The sequence below is a fragment of the Ornithorhynchus anatinus genome, chromosome X1 (assembly GCF_004115215.2).
Source record: "Ornithorhynchus anatinus isolate Pmale09 chromosome X1, mOrnAna1.pri.v4, whole genome shotgun sequence".
NCBI lineage: Eukaryota > Metazoa > Chordata > Mammalia > Monotremata > Ornithorhynchidae > Ornithorhynchus > Ornithorhynchus anatinus.
Window position 1 is genome coordinate 64,661,552 of NC_041749.1, and position 19,988 is coordinate 64,681,539.

Sequence of the window (19,988 nt, forward strand, 5' to 3'; positions counted from 1 at the left end):
TTTAGGAAACATCACCTGTGCAGTTTATACCAGAGGTGGCTAAGCCTCATGAACCGAAGAGTTGCCAATTAAAACATAATGGGATGAAGATCTGCAGTTCAAAAAAAATTCCTTTAACCTGAAGCAGCATGCCCTAGTGGAGGGAGCACGGGTCTGGGAGTCAAGAGGACACCGGGTTCTAATCCCGGCTCTGCTAACTGCTTGCTGTGTGACCTTGGGCTAGTCACTTAACTTCTCTGTGCCTCATTTCTCCTGTTTTCCCTCCTACTTAGACTGTGATCCCCATGTGGGACAGGAACTGTGACCAACCTAATTAACTTGTATCTACCCCAGCTCTTAGAACATTGTTTGACACATAGTAAGTGCCTAACAAATACCATAAAAAGTGGGGGGATGGCGGCGGCAAGCAGCCTTGGCAAGCAAGAGACAGCTGGGGTGGGGGCTGAAGGCAGAGCTGGGCACCAATGTTACCAAAAGGCCTGGAACAGCAGCACAGTGTAAGCCTGCTGCCGGGGAGAAAAAGTATATGTTACCTAGCTTGTCACCGAGAGCTGCTGAGCAAGTGAAAAACAGTGGCAAATTGGGCCACTCTGGTCTATATACTGTTGCGGATCGCCTCAAGATGGCAATGGTGAGGCCAGCCTCAACCCCAAGTCAAGGGACCTGCGCCATGTGAACTGTAAAATGCCTGCACCATTGCCTATGCCATGTGGACTGTAAAATGGCCACGCCACGTGAAACTCCTCCACCATGTGCCACTTCAAACTTCGCGCGCCACTCTCGTGCGGGCCGGTCGGGTGTCACGGGATCATGAAAGTGCTTACTGATAGGTTACTGTTATTATGTGTGCCTAGCCCCGATTGGGTGCCCTGTGTCAGCGGGGGGTTTCGCCGTACCAATAAAGCTGGCAGGGCGGCCCGGGATCGGGGAGCTGCAGTCACTCGTACCCCACCAGGGTGAACGGGCCGCTCGCCACTTTCCTACTGTCCTGTTCTTTGACCTGTTCTCTCGGAGTCTTTCATCTCTTCATCGACTAAATGAACCCTTTCTAATTTGTCTAATATTTGTCGATAATAATACGAAGCAAAATCATCTCGGTTTAATTTCTACCAAAACCAAAAAATGCTTACCCGTTTCCAAACTTCCCAGGAATTGTTCAAATTCTCCACTTAGATACTTAATGCAACACTGGTGAGATTATTTCAAATTCTACCCACAGCAAAATTAGGCCCCTGTTTAGGTATTATTCAATCACCCAGTTTGCCAATGCTGGGTCTCATATTAAAAGAGATTCTTAAAACCAAAGACACTTTCTGGGATAAGCACATGAAATGACAAAAAAAATTCACCCAATTTCCACAATCCAGGTATAAAGCAGCAGCATTTCTCACAGTAAGCCATAGCTAATGCTACCAGTTAGCAAAGATGATGGTTATTCCCTACCCTTCTCAAAATTATTGCTTCTATAAAGAATTATAGCGTACTATAGGACGATCGGTTTCTGGACAATGGGGACTTGAGAAATTTACTGCAACTATGGTTATTTCTGGCTTAAGTGATCAAGATGTAGTCTTCTGAAATCAACGAGCAGTCTTCCCTGCATGTGTGCAGCTATCATAATTAAAGGCATATTTTAAGTAGGCCTCTATTTAAGAATATAAATGAGAATGTGAGAGCCCCATAGAAGATTAGAAAAGCTTATGCTTTACAACCCTCTGATTCTATGTAAGGGATAAAATTTATTGGGGAAAAAAAAAATCCTACTTCCTCCAATTGCTCTGGGGTTTTCACTCAGGAACAGCTAAAACTACACCCTACTCATCTCTCCTGCATTTTCACATTTGATATCCAAAAATCTAACCAATCAGTAGTATTTATTTAGATTATTTGTTCATATTAATGTCTGTCTATTCCTCTAGACTGTAAATTCATTATGGGCAGGGGATGTGTCTACTAATTCTTTTGGATTGCATTCTCCCAATGGGTGGGTAGAGTGCTTTGCACATATAATGTGCTCAGTAAATTCCATAGATTAATTTAACGCCTGCAGCATGCAGAACACTGTACTAAGCATTTGGAAAAATATAAGGAAAAAAAGTCATGATCCCTGCCTACAAAGTGTTCACAGTCTAGCTAAGAAGACAGACCAAAAATAATTTGCAAATAGGAGGAAATGGTAAAATAGTATACAAAACAATATGTACAGAAGTGCAATGAGCAGTAGTGAGTGCAAGAAGTTGTACCAAAACAAAGTGAAGCTACTTGTGTGGTGCATCATTTTCCTTTTGTTCACATTAAAAAAGGAGGATTTGCTCTTCAGGAGCCAACAAGAACAAAATATTTAACTAGTCACTTTATGCATTAGTCATTTCCTATCTATGTGGGACCAAGCCTTCCTTCTCTGGCCCCTCATCTCCCCATCCCCCACTCCACCCCCTAGATAATTCTTTTGCCTGTATAAAAATAAGATTTGGGAGGAAGAAACTAAAACCAAAAACCTGGGCACGATGAGAAAACCGAAGAACTTCAGCTGTACCCTAAAGCCTTTCCTACTGCTTCAACAGATTTGGTTAGATTAGCATTTTTCTTTTTTTTTTTTAACCTGGGTGGAGTAGCATATGCTAATATCATAATCTGTTCTGAGCTCCTTTCAGAGACTTCTCTATCTTTCCACAGCAACAAGCTTTAAAGGGTAGACATAGATTAAAACTACATGGGGGTTTTCAAATACTCTAATCTGCTTTGATGCCTTTGGAACAATTGATCTAGAGGTCATTTTATTTTATAATGTCTTTTTCAAGACTGCTTTGACAGGAGTGGCTTTTCATTATTGGTATCAACAGCATGGTCTAGTGGAAACAGCATGGGCCTGGGGATCAGACAACCTGGGTTCTAATTCTGGCTCTGCCAGTTGCTGGCTGGGTGACTTTGGGTAAGTCCCTTCACTGTGCCTCAGTTTCCTCAACTGTAAAATGGGGATTCAATACTTCTTCTCCCTCCTACTTAGTCTGTGAGCCCCATACGGGACAGGGACTGCATCCGACCTAATTGACTTGTACTTACCCCAGCACTAAGAACAGTGTTTGACACGTAGTAAGCGATTCACAAATACCATTAAAAAAACAGTATTTCTTCAGCACCTGTATGCAAAGCTCTACGCTAGATAGTCGAAAAACCCACCAAACAGGTAAGAGATGCGACCCATGTGCTGAAGAGGCACACAATCTAAAGGGATAAAGGGATGAATATGCTGTAGTTAAGAGAATTTAGAGTTATAAATGATCAAGATGAGTGAATAACAGGATCAGAAACAAAGAAAAAAACATGAGTGCTGAGGTGGATGATGGATGACATGCTTTCATTTGCATTTATTGAGAACCTACTGTGCGTAGAGCACAGGACTGGGTATTTGAGAGGACACGTGGTTCCTGACCTTGAAGATCTTATCGGCATGACCAGGAAGGTTTGGGGGTTAATCAGGGAATGCCCACAGAAAGAAGCTGAAAGGAGGCTGGAGGCAGGGAAGTTGAAAGCAGATGACAGGCTTGCCTGGAAAGAAATAAGAATATGAGCTGGAATGTAGCAGGTGAGAGAGAGTAGAGAGATAGAAGGAGCCATCTGAAGGAGAATCTTGAAGCCAATGATTAGGATATTTTGTTTGATCTGACAGGTTGAGAGGAGCTCCTGGAGATCTGTGAGGAGGCAGTGTGGCCTAATGCATAGAGCACAGGTCTGGGAGTCTAGGACCTGGGTTCTAAATCCAGGTCTGCCACTTGTCTGCAAGTCACTTCACTTCTCTGGGCCTCAGTTACCTCACCTGTAAAATGGGGATTAAGACTGTGAGTCCCAAGTGGGTACATGGACTATGTCTGACCTGATTAGCTTGGACCTACCCCAGTGCTTAGCAGAGTGCCTGGCACAAGGTAAGCGCTTAAACACCGTTAAAAAAAAAAGAGGGAGTGGTTCAATCGGAGTTGTAGCAGGAGACACACATAGCTATATATAAGATAGACTGAAGGGAGCTAGACTGTTAGATCCTTATGGGCAAGAATTATGTCTTTCAACTCTAATGCATCACACTCCCTCAAGGGCTTAGTACAGGGCTATACATACAATGAGTACTCAAATACCATAGCAAGAAAAAAAAATGGTCTTGAAGAACCATTGTGTGGAACTAGTAAAAGCTGATGCATCTGTGTCAACAAGCAGGGGATTTCAAATGTATCATTTTGCAACTACCCAGAGATAGGAAAGGTTTGCAAAGGAGTATACAAATGAAAAGAATGTTCGGAGATAATACAAAGCAGAAAATGTGCTCCCAAAGTGGCTCAGTGGAAAGAGCACGGGCTTTGGAGTCAGAGGTCATGAGTTCGAATCTCAGCTCTGCCACTTGTCAGCTGTGTGACTTTGGGCAAGTCACTTAACTTCTCTGTGCCTCAGTTACCTCATCTGTAAAATGGGGATTAAGACTGTGAGCCCCACGTGGGACATCCTGATTCCCCTGTGTCTACCCCAGCGCTTAGAACAGTGCTCGGCACATAGTAAGCGCTTAACAAATACCAACATTATTATTATTATTATTACAAGGTGTTCTACTTAGGTAAGATGAATGTTGTCAAAAGAATATCCCCTAATGGTGTCAGATCCAAAATATGTACTGAAAACAGGCATTACGGAAGAACTGTGTGCATTACTATCTACTGTGTTACAATTTCTACTTTTTTTAATGGTATTTTTTGAGCGCTCACTAGTTGCTAGGTATTGTTCTAAGTGCTAAACTAATAAATTTGGACCCAGTCCCTGTCCCACATGGGGCTCACAGTATTAGTCCCCATTTTACAGATGAGGTAGCTGAGGCACAGAAATAAGTGACTTGCCCAAGGTCACACAGCAGACAAGTGGCCGAGACAGCATTAGAACCCAGATCCTTCTGACTCCCAAACCCGTACTCTATCTACTAGGCCATGCTGCTTCTCTATTGCTTTTTACCTTTCAGAAGCCTATAAATTTACCCTCAGGAACATTCTCAAAGTTATTTTAACTCTAATAATATCCAATCAAAAAAGATTGAGTTCAAAACTGTATTTTTTTTTTGAAATAAGTAACTTGGGAACTCCATGCTGGGTCAAACCAGTAGTTCCTCCAGTATAGTACTTCTATTTCCGAAGGTGGCATCAACGGATGTGCCAGAACAAGTGTGATGGAGAGGAAGTGTATCCTGGTAGAAATAGCATGGGGCTGGGAGTCAAGAGACCTGAGTTCTAGACCCGGAACTACCATTGGCCTGCAGGGTGGCCTCAGACAAATCACTAGACTTTACTGGGTGTCAGTTTCCTCATCTGCAAAATGGGGATAAGAGTGTGAGCCCTGTGTGGGGCAGGGACTTTGTCCAATCTGGTTGTCTTGTATCAATCCCAGTGCTTAGCACATAGTAAACACTTAATAAACCCCATATTTACTATGATGATGAAGATCATGGTCATCTTTGACATAGTGTTTAGGGATAAACTTTCTAAAGGGCCTAACTCTTCCCAATCTACAATGTCATTAAGTATAACTGATTCATGAGAGAGAAAAAAAAAATCAATGGAATTTTAGGATTTCCAGCTACCTCATTTCCTCCTTGCCTCTGAGTTTCTTATACTCATTTATTCGACACTTGAGAGAGTACAATAAAAAGACATGATTCCTGCTCTCAAAGAGCTTAAATTTTAAATTGATTTCCTGTTCTCTCCTCACCTAACTCATTCTTTTTTCTCTTTCCTTGTCCATCTCACCTTCCTCTCTTCCTGACTTCTACTTTCTTACAAATACAATGGTATTTTAAAGTACCTCCTATTTGCCGAACACTGGGGTTGATGAAAAATAATCAGATCAGACACAGGCCCTTTTACACACGGGGCTCAGTCTCCCCACTGACTCTTCTGTTTCCACCTTGCATCTCTTTTCTCCATTGCCATTTCCTTGTCTCCTTAGCCCTGTATTTTTCTCTCCTCTTCCTTACCTATTTTTGTCCATCTTTTCCACCTATCCCCTAGTCCTGTTCTAAAGTAATGGTAAATGGTCTCTGATATATTGTGTGCAATGAACTTATAGCTAGAGTCTCCAGTACAATAATAATCAATTGGGGAAAAGTGTTCCAAATAATCCCTTCTACAGCAATAATCCATTTTTGCAGACATTAAAAATGAAACTGAATACGTAACCTGAGGCCTTCAGTAGACCCTAGCTAGTGTTCTCTCTGGAAATGTTTGTACTGATATAAAAGCCCTGGTGCTAAAAGAGTAGCAAAGTTCATGACAAAAGTTAAAGAAACATGGCTCTAGGAGATAATGGACATCACCTATTTCTGAAAATGATAAGCATCATGATTTACAAAGTAAGTTTGGGGAACAGTTCTCCCAGAATGAGTGTTTCCACTACACATTTTGACAAGCATGCTGTTAGGTATTTAGGGAGTCTTTGTCCACCAATGTGAGCCTGCCTGGATCCCGCATGCCACCGTTTTGGAAGAAACAGCTTGTACACTTGGGCTTGCATGCGACATTGACCACAATTAGTATTACAGTGCAAGTTTTTCTTAATTCAGAGTTCTGTAAGAACATAGCCCACGTGTTACAAGAGAAATGGGTGCACTTGTGTATTCCTTCCATGGCATTTAGCCCCGTCTTTGTGTAAAAGTACCAAAAGATGTAACATACAACTACGCAGTTATACAACTATGTAGTTATACAACTATGCACATGATCTACAAATCTTGTACAGTCAGTTCACTCAAAACACAGGTTTTCATTACAAGTTTCAGATAAACCACTAACCACTACCGTGGACAAGGGATTGCTCTTCTGACAATGCACATGCTATGGTGTCGGAAGAATCGGTTTAGCACATGGGCTCAACGTCAGATGTGGCATACTGCGGGTGTCCGTGAATGTGAGGTTCTGCCATACCCCAGTTGGCACTGGTTAATAGAGTCCATGAAAACAGCGGGTTAAGCAAAAGCAGGTTCCAAGAAATACAATTTCCCACAGGAAATACTATAAAGTCCATTAATATATTCCCGAGATCCAAAAAAATTGATCCAAACAATATTGAAAAACAGTGATTAAAAACACCAAGTGACATGATCAATTCACAATGCAAATAGGTGCCAATAATAAAAGATTTCAAATTAGATGGCTTTTACGTGTACACACATAAACACTTAATTTTCACTGTTATCTTCTACATCCTATTCAATAAAAATGTACCAAATACTAGCAGACTCAAGAGCTGTCATTATCTATGCAAAATAAATCTGTCAATATCTGAAGCTACACTGAATTTTTTTTAAGTGGTAGTTGTTAGGCACTCACTATGTGCCAGGAACTGTATTAAGTGCTGGGGTAGATACAAGCTAATCAGGTTGGACGCAGTCCCTGTTCCACATGGGCCTCACAGTCTTAGGAGGTAACTGAAGCACAGAGAAGTGAAGTGACTTGGCCAAGGTCACACAGCAGGTAAGTGGCAGAGCTAGGACAAGAACCCAGGTCCTTCTGACTTCCAGGCCGGTGCTCTATCCACTAGGCCTCACTGTTTCTTTGAAATGGGCCTTAAATTCTCCATTCAAGTCAGTCAAAATACTTCAAAGTTTGAGGGGGAGGGGAAGGAGGGGAAAGTGCTTAAATCGAGGTAAATATTGGTGTTCTCTCAAAGTGAGAGAGCACTATCTGAAAGAAGTGAGGAGCACATCATGGGCACTCCAAAAACTGAAGGCTGTGGTATAGACTAATAAAGCAAAGGTGAGGAGCAAGGGGCACAAATCTGCTGCTCAGCTAAACACACTGTGGGAAATGATAAAAGAACAAACAGGTGCCTAGGCCCTAAATTGGTAACTTAAAAGCAACTTAAAAAGTTACCCAAGTCATTTTCAGATATCTCTGAAAATTTAAATATTAAGTTTTATTAGTCCAGACCCTCATTTTTAAAAATACCCCAAATCTTAAAATATCAACCTGTACATGAAGTTTTCCTAAAACTAATTTTGACAAAGCAATAGCCTTAATCCTAATGCCTATAGAACACTTAATTAGTGATACCTCAGATTGACAGAGCAGCTGACTGAAATTTTAATTTTAAAGATAAGGCCAACAATCCTAACTCCACGCAACTCTGATTAGCCACAGTCAATCTTTAAAACAAAATGCATATCCAAGGTACCAAAATTACAAAAGTGAAACCAAAGTGAAAAAACCTTGAAAATATTTACAATTAAACCACCAGCATGCAGGTGCATACTTAAGCTCAAGTTCAAGGGAGTATGAAAGTTACAAATCCACTTTCATTCATTCAAGAAATAAAACCTTACTTATTTTCTGTCTTTGCTGTTTTCATCTATCTTCTCACCTTATAATGTTCAGCTCTCCCATATCAACACCCTAAAACTAATTTCATTTTAGAAATCAGTGGTTTCAGTGAGAAAACACTCAAACATGTATGGAAGGAATAAGAATGATATCTCTATTAACCCTATTTTATACCATTCTAGATTCTTTAGTTTTGATCATTCTAATGTATTTCAAAATACTTAAACAGATACTTAAAAAATAATTAGGTATTGCAAGGAGTTAAGGTTTAGCCAACCACAAATCCTGGTGTTCAATTAATCAATCATATTTTTTTTATGGTATTCGTTAAACGGTTACAATGTGTCAAACAGTGTTCTAAGCGCTGGGGTAGATACAAGTTGATTAGGTTGGACACCGTCCCTATCCCACACGTGGCTCACAAAGTAGGAACATTGAGCGCTTATGGTGTGCAGATACTGTACTGGATGCTTGGAAGAGTACAATCCAACAGTTAGTAGACACGCTTCCTGCCCACAACAAGCTTACAGTCTAGAGAGGACTAATTAATACCTGAAGTTCAAGATGATCCATCTCAAACTTCTAAAATAGTGAAGGCACGTGACATAAAGGAAATTGGGAGATTTCTAAAAAGATCTATACACCACTGTAAATACTGAAATGACAATGCATTCCTCATACTATTCTATTCTAAATGCTTAAAAAAAATACAACAGCAAAATTACCATAGAACCTCTGGTGGAATTTGCATTTAATTTGCCATTAGAAAAGACTCTCTCCAAAAAGAATACATCTCAGTATTAAAGGCACACCAATCATGTGAAGAGGAAAAAAGGAAAGGGTGTAGAAAAAAGATTGGCATTACCCCCCAAATATAGCCATTCACCCTGTACAGGAGCTTTAAAACAGGTGGGGGAACGGTGGGAATAAAGCTGAAACTTGGCACTAAAGTAAGATGCTAGGGCGGTCCATCTATGGATGAAAACCACCCCCCACACACACACACACAAACACACACACGTGCACACGCAAAACATACTGCAGAAATAGTCTGATCCTGCATGTCTACTCAGTATCAGATTTTTACACGTTCCACGCAATTTTAGGAAAATATACAACTGCCCTGGTGTAAGGACTCTCATGGTTAAACTGGTCAGCCTAACTCGAACTGACTCCCAAATGCTCTTGTTCCCTTTCAACATGTGGCTTTTCCCATCCAAATGGACTTTTTCAATTTGGGGCCCTATGAAGTCCCCCTCTAGACTTTACCCTTATTGCGGGCAGGGAACGTGCCTACCAACTCCGTTGCATTGTACTCTCCCAAGCGCTTGTACAGGGTTCTATTCTGGACTGTGTCCAGCTCAATTTGCTGGTATCCACCCCAGCGCTCAGTCCAGTGCCTGGCACAAAGTAAGTACTTAACAAATACCATGGTTTTTTTTTTTCTGCCCACAGAAACAACTCAATAAATACCATTGATCGATTGATTTTAGAAGCTAGAATGCTGAGGGACCGAAAGCATTCATTCATTCATTCATTCATTCATTCAATAGTATTTATTGAGCGCTTACTATGTGCAGAGCACTGTACTAAGCGCTTGGGATGAACAAGTCGGCAACAGATAGAGACAGTCCCTGCCGTTTGACGGGCTTACAGTCTAATCGGGGGAGACGGACAGACAAGAACAATGGCACTAAACAGCGTCGAGGGGAAGAACATCTCGTAAAAACAATGGCAACTAAATAGAATCGAGGCGATGTACAATTCATTAACAAAATAAATAGGGTAACGAAAATATATACAATTGAGCGGACGAGTACAGTGCTGTGGGGATGGGAAGGGAGAGGTGGAGGAGCAGAGGGAAAAGGGGAAAATGAGGCTTTAGCTGCGGAGAGGTAAAGGGGGGATGGCAGAGGGAGTAGAGGGGGAAGAGGAGCTCAGTCTGGGAACGCCTCTTGGAGGAGGTGATTTTTAAGTAAGGTTTTGAAGAGGGAAAGAGAATCAGTTTGGCGGAGGTGAGGAGGGAGGGCGTTCCGGGACCGTGGGAGGACGTGACCCAGGGGTCAACGGCGGGATAGGCGAGACCGAGGGACGGTGAGGAGGTGGGCGGCAGAGGAGCGGAGCGTGCGGGGTGGGCGGTAGAAAGAGAGAAGGGAGGAGAGGTAGGAAGGGGCAAGGTGATGGAGAGCCTTGAAGCCTAGAGTGAGGAGTTTTTGTTTGGAGCGGAGGTCGATAGGCAACCACTGGAGTTGTTTAAGAAGGGGAGTGACATGCCCAGATCGTTTCTGCAGGAAGATGAGCCGGGCAGCGGAGTGAAGAATAGACCGGAGCGGGGCGAGAGAGGAGGAAGGGAGGTCAGAGAGAAGGCTGACACAGTAGTCTAGCCGGGATATAACGAGAGCCCGTAATAGTAAGGTAGCCGTTTGGGTGGAGAGGAAAGGGCGGATCTTGGCGATATTGTAGAGGTGAAACCGGCAGGTCTCGGTAACGGATAGGACGTGTGGGGTGAACGAGAGGGACGAGTCAAGGATGACACCGAGATTGCGGGCCTGCGGGACGGGAAGGATGGTCGTGCCATCCACGGTGATGGAGAAGTCTGGGAGCGGACCGGGCTTGGGAGGGAAGATGAGGAGCTCAGTCTTGCTCATGTTGAGTTTTAGGTGGCGGGCCGACATCCAGGTGGAGACGTCCCGGAGGCAGGAGGAGATGCGAGCCCGAAGGGAGGGGGAGAGGACAGGGGCGGAGATATAGATCTGCGTGTCATCTGCGTAGAGATGGTAGTCGAAGCCGTGAGAGCGGATGAGTTCACCGAGGGAGTGAGTGTAAATGGAGAACAGAAGAGGGCCAAGAACTGACCCTTGAGGAACTCCAACAGTTAAAGGATGGGAGGGGGAGGAGGCTCCAGCGTAGGAGACCGAGAATGATCGGCCAGAGAGGTAAGAGGAGAACCAGGAGAGGACAGAGTCCATGAAGCCAAGGTGAGATAAGGTATGGAGGAGGAGGGGATGGTCGACAGTGTCAAAGGCAGCAGAGAGGTCAAGGAGGATCAGAATGGAGTAGGAGCCATTGGATTTGGCAAGAAGGAGGTCATGGGTGACCTTAGAGAGAGCAGTCTCGGTAGAGTGGAGGGGACGGAAGCCAGATTGGAGGGGGTCTAGGAGAGAATGGGAGTTAAGGAATTCTAGGCATCGATTGTAGACGACTCGTTCTAAGATTTTGGAAAGGAAGGGTAGTAGGGAGATAGGACGATAACTGGAGGGGGAAGTGGGGTCAAGAGCGGGTTTTTTTAGGATGGGGGAGACGTGGGCATGTTTGAAGGCAGAGGGGAAGGAGCCCTTGGAGATTGAGTGGTTAAAAATAGAAGTTAAGGAAGGGAGGAGGGCAGGGGCGATGGTTTTAAGAAGGTGAGAGGGAATGGGGTCCGAGGTGCAGGTGGAGGGGGTGGCACTTGCGAGGAGGGAGGAGATCTCCTCTGAGCATACTGCAGGGAAGGATGGGAAAGTAGGGGAGGGGGTTGTTGGGGGGGAGGGGAGAGGCGGAGGGGTGACTTTGGGGAGCTCAGACCTGATCGTGTTGATTTTCGTGAGGAAATAGGTGGCCAGATCATTAGGGGTGAGAGATGGGGGAGGGGGAGGAACAGGGGGCCCACCTCTGCACCTATCTCCCCACTCTCACAGTTGCCACGGTACAAAGGAAAGTGCACAAGGTGGGGACAGTAACTCAGTTTTCAGAAATGAAAGGGAAAACCAGCAATACAGATCTTGTTTGCAGCATGCAGGGTTAACTCACATTTGTCCTCGATAGTACTGTGAAAATAAACAAGAACTTCAAGCCTGAGCACCTTTAGTAGCACACCCAGTTCTCTTACAACGTGGAGTTTGCATTCTTGCTAAAACCAGCGTTACGTAAAACTCCCGTTGTAGCATTCAATCCATTTGACACCCCATGTGTGTACGCAAGACGAGTGTTGTTGGCAAAAAGCTCCCTTCACTCTGTCATTACCTTCTGTCCAAAATCCATAAAGGAAACACACATTCTGGCCTAACAATGCAATTGCATCGATTCACGTAAAACTAAAATGCTACAAAATCCAGTTTTATCGGCATAGGGTAGGAGTAGCTCAAGTAAGAAAATAGGCAATGTAGAAAAATAAAGTTAGGATAAAAGAACAGTGCTTAGATCTGGTAGAACCAGAGGTCATTGGACAACATCAAACTGCAAATAAAATGTAACTAAGCAATCTAGCCGCCTGTTCCTCTATGGTTTACTCTAACAGGTGGGGTGAGTGTTAAGGTGGACTTTAGAACAAACTACCATGCCAACTGTCTAGGCCTCTAGGTTTTCAAATGGGCTAAGTGGCAAACGGGCCAGGACCGAGTGGCTCAGCCACTCCAAAGGTCAAATGAGTTCACGTATGATCCAGACCCCCCAAATTCAGCACCTTACCTACCACACCGCACCTCCGCGGGAAGGGTTCAGGCAACCCAACTTCTTAAAAGCCACTCCTCATTCTATCTGCTGGATGACTCGACAAGTGACAATACTCGGGTTTAGCAGAAAAATAAACCTGGCACCTGTTCAAAATGGCAAAAGTGAAAGCTTGCTGGGTTTACAGAAAATTGAAACTAAAACTTCTAGAATTACAGGGCTCAGTGTGCATTCTTCACGAACTGATTTACTGTATATACATTTCTGGGGGGAAAACTCTTGGACAGGAGAAAGCACAGACAATGACGTTCCCTAAGACCCAGTAGAGTTAAAAAAAGAAAAATGGAGGAAAATAAAAAGATAGTAAAAAGGCGTCAGTGGCTAAAAATGCTACTTCTAAGGAATATAACATAACTTCCTAAGCCAGAATACTTGGCTTCTCTGCCAGAAATATCAGGGTAAACAAATACTGGTGTAACAACATAGTGAAGTGTAACAGCATTAATCCATTGTAAACAATATTGAAACTAACAACTTAATTGTCATGTTAAAAAAACTCCTTATCGAGTCATAATTTATAGATATTTTTCAATGCCATACTGCTTTCCTAGTACTATGGCATAGCTATACAATTTTTATGGTATTTATTAAGCACTTAATATGGGCCAGACGCTGTAGTAAGGACTGAGGTAGATGAAGCTAATCAAGTTGGACACAATCCATGTCCCACATGGAGCTCACAGCCTTAATCCCCATTTTCAGGCAAGGTAACTGAGGCACAGGGAAGTGAAGTGACTTGCCCAAGGTCACAGAGCAGACAAGTGGACAAGTGACATATATTGATGCTGGTTAAGAAAGTGGTGAACAACCCCTAGCATGTGAATCGAATGTAGCATGTCAAGCCAGGTTAGGCTGTCAGGACAGTGTTTAGACATCAACAACCATATCAACTGTCACGCTATTTCCATGGCTACTTCTGGAACTTTTGCCCCGTCACTTCCGAAACAAACCCATGTCCCGCTTGTGGACCTCTGAATGGGTTGAAAATCTGGGGCCAGGCGTGGCCTAAAACAAGCATGAAAAACCCAAACCCTAGCCAACGGAGGTTAGGGTCATGCACGCACATCACATATGTATGACTGTTCCCAAACGCTGCTGTAAATTAATGTCCGGCAGGCACATAAAAGACGTCTGCATGTACAGATGCCATTGCACAGGTGCAGCAGCTGAGTTATGGTGCCATGCCAACAGAGTGATCATTTGTCTGGTTTTACATCGGACACCCTAGGACACATACATAGCATTGGACATCTTTATGTCCTGTATATTTATTTTTTAAACCGCCAACTTTACTCCGCCTCAGTTCCCTCATCGCTAAAATGGGGATTAACTGTGAACCTCACGTGGGACAACCTGATTACCTTGTATCTACCCCAACGCTTAGAACAGTGCTCTGCACATAGTAAGCTCTTAACAAATACCAATATTCTTTTGTCATCAAGTCCCATGGCTCGGAAGCGCTAATTCTACAAGCAACACTTAGTTAAGCTCATTTTGCCTTCTTTCCCAATAAAGATTGGGAAAATCTAATGCTATCTTATCAAAAGTCTCCGAATTTGGGCAATCTAAAGTTACAACTCCCTTAATGGATATGTCAATTAGGTCATGAAGAGTCATCGTTATGAAGCCCCTTCATTTATTTCTTGAATACCTCATTTTGAAAATACTTTGGCTATTTTTGATGTGGAACAAGGATATATTCTCTGGGAAAATAGACAATTATGCACTTTTACTAAAAGGCTCTCTGACTGTATTATTGGGCATTGTGAATATTTCCCAATTCTTGACTTTGTAACAAAAGCCAGAGTTCACAAAGTTATCGGCTAAACTTCCAAGGCATTGGAGTCCAACCTCCTGAACACAGAGTTATATGTGGGGGCAGTCACTCTCTCTCCGAAGACAAGAGGGTACACAGTATGCTGATCGCCTCTTTAACCCTCTGTTAGAGCCAGCATAATAGAAAAATAATTTCACACCCTCTTAGACCTCCCAGCTTCACTTGCAGACCCCATCCAGTACCACTGCCAGCAGTCCCCCAAAGCCCTTCCCTTTTTTCTGCCCAGTTCACAGTCTCCCACCCAGTGTGGTCTAGTGGATAAAGCACAGGCCCGGAAGTCAGAAGGACCTGGGTTCTAATCTCGGCTCTACCGCTTGCCTACTGTGTGACCTTGGGCAAGTCACCTCACTTCTCTGGGTCTCAGTTACCTCATCTGGAAAATGGGGATAAAGACTGTGAGCCTTATGTGAGACATGGACTGTGTCCATCCTGGTTACTTTGTATCTGCCCCAGCACTTACAACAATGCCCGGCACGTAGTGAGTGCTTAACAAATACTTTTAATAACAACAACAACAACAAAAATTCTCCCTTTTCAATCTCTTCCTCCACTCATCCCTCGGCTGCCCATCCGATCTTTCTTACCTAGAAGCCAGTCTTCACATGCAGTTGGGGATGGGGGAACTGGGTTTGCTGTGGCAGACAGCAGAGCCATGGTAACTGTGGGAACATCTCAACAGCCCAAGGCAGATGAAGAGAGGAACGGGGCACCTACAACACTTGGAATGAGGTAGGAAGTGGGGGCCTGGCCTAAGATGGTGGGAAGTTTGTGGGCCCTGGGTCAGTGGGGAGAGACATCTGGGGGCCTAAACTGGCTAACACTATCTTGCAGCTACTCTCTGCCTTCTCCTATGTGTGCCAATGCCTCTGCCTCTGTTGCTGTGATTTCTAAATGCAGTAGGACTACCCCCTCATCATTCTTTGATTTTACAAATTTCACTAATAGATAAGTGCATTTGTTGAGCCCTGCACATCTATCCTCTTCTTTATTTAGAACAAAATATTTTTTAAAAAATTGTTGTGAAAAGATAAAAGTGCAATTCTTAATTCTGCAGATTTATAACTGTAAAAAAACAACAACGCACAAACCTTATAACAGTCCTATCTGAGAATAAATGGCTGAGCTCTAGCATTCCATTCTTGCATTTCTGAAGGCAAGGATAAAACAAGTGTTCAATCTGTTCTCCTCAACTAACTCCTTTTATACATGAAGAAACAAGTTATTTAACTTGTTATGTGACCTTGGGTAAATCACTTTACCTCAGGTCACTCGGCAAATTCAGTGACACAGCAAGATTTTGAGTCACTACCGCTACGTTTTCCTGTGTGAGACTTTAGCCCGAAACAGTCTGATAATTGGAAAGGCAAAAACAGTTCGACTCATTTTGAGTTCTTCCAACTGTAGTATTATATGTTCACAACTATCCATTAGCAATAGCTGTGAAAGCAGGTTGTCCTAAAATTTCAAAACATACTCTCATTGATCTGCATGTCAGAAAAACCTAGGGTACACACATTATTGAGTGATACACTTTTGCCCCACACCACTCATTGTTTAACAATTACACAGACGAAAATGGATGGCAATATTGACAAGTGAGAAGCTGTCCCATTCTAACCCACCCTTGTCCGATTAATCCCCCCTTCAGTCAAGGGAAAGATTCAAACAGTAGCAGCCTGAGCTCTCCACCTCTCCCATTAGTCCCTCCACAGTGCTCTGTGCATAGTAAGCGCTCAATAAATATGATTGATTAATTGACCTCCCTCCATGGTCTACAATGCAGGAGAGAAAGTTGCCCCATCCCCAAGCCACTGAGATTCCCATTAGCCCCTGCTCCAGCCCAGGAAGGACAAACAGCAGTAGCATAAGAGGCCTTTTCAACTTTTTATTTTAAAACTATATTTGTTAAGCACTTACTATGTGCCAGGCACTCTACTAAGTGCTGGGGTAGATAGAAGATAATCAGGTTGGATACAGTCCTTGTTCCACATGGGGCTCACAGTCTTAATCCCTTTTTTTTTTTTTTGCAGATGAGGCTACTGAAGCCCAGAGAACTTAAGTGACTTTCCCAAGGTCACAGAGCAGAGCCAGGATTAGAACACAGGTCCTCTGACTCCCAGGCCCGTACTCTTTCCACTAGGTCACATGCTGCTTCGTAAAGTACTAGGAAGGCCAGAGCAGTCAGTGGTCGAAGTGGTCTCTGTGCCTCAGTTACCTCATCCCAGTCCCAACCATCATCAGTCCTATCTACTGAATGCTTACTGTGTGCTGAGCACTATACTACATTCTTGAGAGAGTACAATATAACAGCATTGGTAGACATGGAGCTTACAGTCTAGAAGACCGTCATCTATCTCCGCACTTTGACCCACTGCAAATCTTTGGTATTCACAACCTCCTACAACACTTTTATACATCTTGATTTGCATACTCAACTACTTAAGCACTTCTCCCTCATCTGTAAATTATGCTCTTCCTGTCTCTCCCTTCGGACCTGAAAACTATTTGTGGGCAGGGATCATGTCATCATACATCGTCCTGTAGACAGTAAGCGCTCAAATACGAATCATTCCTCTATTGTACCCTATCAAGCACTTAGCACAGTGCTCTGCACCCAATAGGCACTCAGTAACTACTATTGAGTGGTTGCTTTCGGAGACATTTAATAATAATAATAATAATAATAATTGTGGTATGTGTTAAGCACTTACTATACTCCAGGGACTGTACTAAACGCTGGGGTGGATACAGGCAAATCAGATTGGACACAGTCCCTGTCCCACATGGGGCTCACAATCTTAATCCCCATTTTACAGGTGAGATAACTGAGGCACAGAGAAGTGAAGCAACTTGCCCAAGGCGACACAGCAGACAAGTGGCGGAGCTGGGATTCGAACACACGACCTTCTGACTACCCGGCCCGCTTCTCTTTCCACTATACAACACTGCTTCCTTTGTGCTGTGCATCTGCCAAACAAAAGTAGCTCCAGCCTGTCCTGATAATACAGAATATCTCTAGAGCAATCAATCAAAATGAGCTACCCAATGGCAAGCTACAAAAAAAGGAAGTCATCCAACTGGATGCTGGTATAACTTTCCACTGAATTAATTTGGGCCCCTCAAAGTTATAGTCTAAGAGGGGAAGAAATAATTTCCCTCCTTTTAAAAATACATACATTTCACGTCATACAATGGCTAGGGGTTTAACAAACGGCACAACCACCTGCTACATCTGGAGGTGACAAGCATCATTTTACAACTTCAGTTTACCCTTCTGACAGCAACAATTTCTACCAAAATGACAGCTACTAGGTACTGCATCCAGTTTGCAAAGATAGATAGGCAAGCAGTACTTTCAAACCCAACACTTTTCATTCTAAAATAATCCAGACTTTACACTAGCGGTGTATTGGGAAGCAGTATGGCCTAGTGGATAAAGCCCAGGAGTAAGAGGACCTGAGTTCTAAGCCTGGCTCTGCCACCTTTTTTTTTTTTTAAACGGTATTTGTTAAGTGCTTACTGTGTGCCATAAGCACTGGGGTAGATACAAGTTAAGCAGGTTGGACACAGTCTTTGTCCCACATGGCCCCACACAGTCTAGGTAGGAGGGAATGGGAATTAGTTCCCATTTTACAGTTGAGGTAACTGAGGCACAGAGAAGTTAAGTGACTTGCCCAAAGCAGTCACATGGTGGAGCCAGGATTAGAACCCAAGACTTCTGACTCCCGGGCCCGTGCTCCATCTACTAGCTCACGCTGCAGCCACACTTGCCTGCTCTGTGATCTTAGGCAAGTCACTTAACTTCTCTGTGCCTGAGTTACGTCATCTGTGTGTGGGGGGAGGGGGGTGAAGACTGTGGGCCCCATTCACAAGTCGCTTAACGTCTCTGTGCCTCAGTTGCCTCATCTGTAAATTGGGGATTAAGACTGTGAGCCCCAGGTGGGACAGGGACTGTGTCCAACCCGATTTGCTTTTATCCACCCCAGCACTTAGTACTGTGTGCCTGGCACACAGTAAGCATTTAACAAATACCACAATTATTATTATTATTTGGGACATGGATGGTGTCCAAGCTGATTAGCTTGTATCTACCCCACCACTCAGTACAGCGTCTGGCCTAGTAAGTGCTTAAACAAGTACCATATAAATATAAATTTCCCCTAGTACAAGGTTTTAATAAGGAAAATAATTTAATCATCCAAAAACGTTTTCAGAGGAATTACAGCTCCAGCTCTGCTGAAACGTACTTTCCTAGTCCAGAACTGTCCCCATGACTAAGAAATGTGTAAACAATGTCTCTGAAGGTATTTCATTTATTGAGTATCTTCATATTGGCCAGCCTTCCACTGGCACCTCAATTACAAGTGAAAGAGATAGTGAGAAAACACTATTAAGCATCACAGGCTGCCCAGAGCATAACTTATCTGAGACCAAAGCATTGTTCGAAGACACCGGACACACCTTTCTGCACAAAATGAAGAGCAAATCACTTCAAAAGCCAGCTGGAATCCCCGAGAGTAACCCGAACGAAAATGCAAGTTAAGACTCAAAACCTAGGTCTGAGTTCATTTTTGCCATTGTGGGAATACAATTTGCAAGTTCTTTTCAAGTGTTGTCAGGCAGGTTACCGAAAACCATTTCTGGGCATCGCAGAAGCAAGCGATCGAGTTAGAAATCACACCTTTCACTAAAATGGACTGAAGACATTTATCTTTCCATTAATAGCATCACCTCCTGGGTCGGATATAAACCAAAAATGGGGATAACACCTACAGGGCGGTCAGAGATGAAGTTCAGTGCATAACCTTGGGACCCGTGGTCATCGACAATGGCTATACGACTGGCAAGCGATCTTTCTCCAACAAAGGGGCCCACTATGGGAAGTTGGATGTGACCGTCTTCGTCGGAACTTGGCCCTACTCTTGGGTGCAAACTGCCCAACGTGTTTTGCTGCGACTTAGTGAACGACCCTAAAACGAAACTGGATTGTTTGTGTATAGATCTTGGGTGAAGCTCCTTCAGATCGAGCAGAAACGTCGACTCCAGGATCTGTTCCATTTCCAAGCCCACCAGGTGCATCCAACGAATCTTCACAGAGCGGAAGAGATCTGAGGGCAGGGTTGCCAGATGGATCCAGATAAAATTCTAAAACCACTGGCTCCAGATCAGTTGATCGCAAGGCATCATTATACAAGTGGATGATGTCCTGGTCAAGTGTTTACTTTTAGCTTCATTTCAACAGGGATGGTGTAAATACTTGGAATGATTAAGATGAGCAATAAAGGGGGCGGGGGGTGGGGAGAGCAACTCCCGGATTT

At 43.6% G+C, this 19,988-nt stretch overlaps 1 long non-coding RNA gene across 2 annotated transcripts in view; it reads right to left on the reverse strand.

Moving 5' to 3' along the window:
• LOC120638036 overlaps window positions 1-19,988 on the reverse strand; it is a 33,025-nt gene that overhangs the window by 12,202 nt on the left and 835 nt on the right. The gene's annotated exons all lie outside the window — the stretch shown is intronic.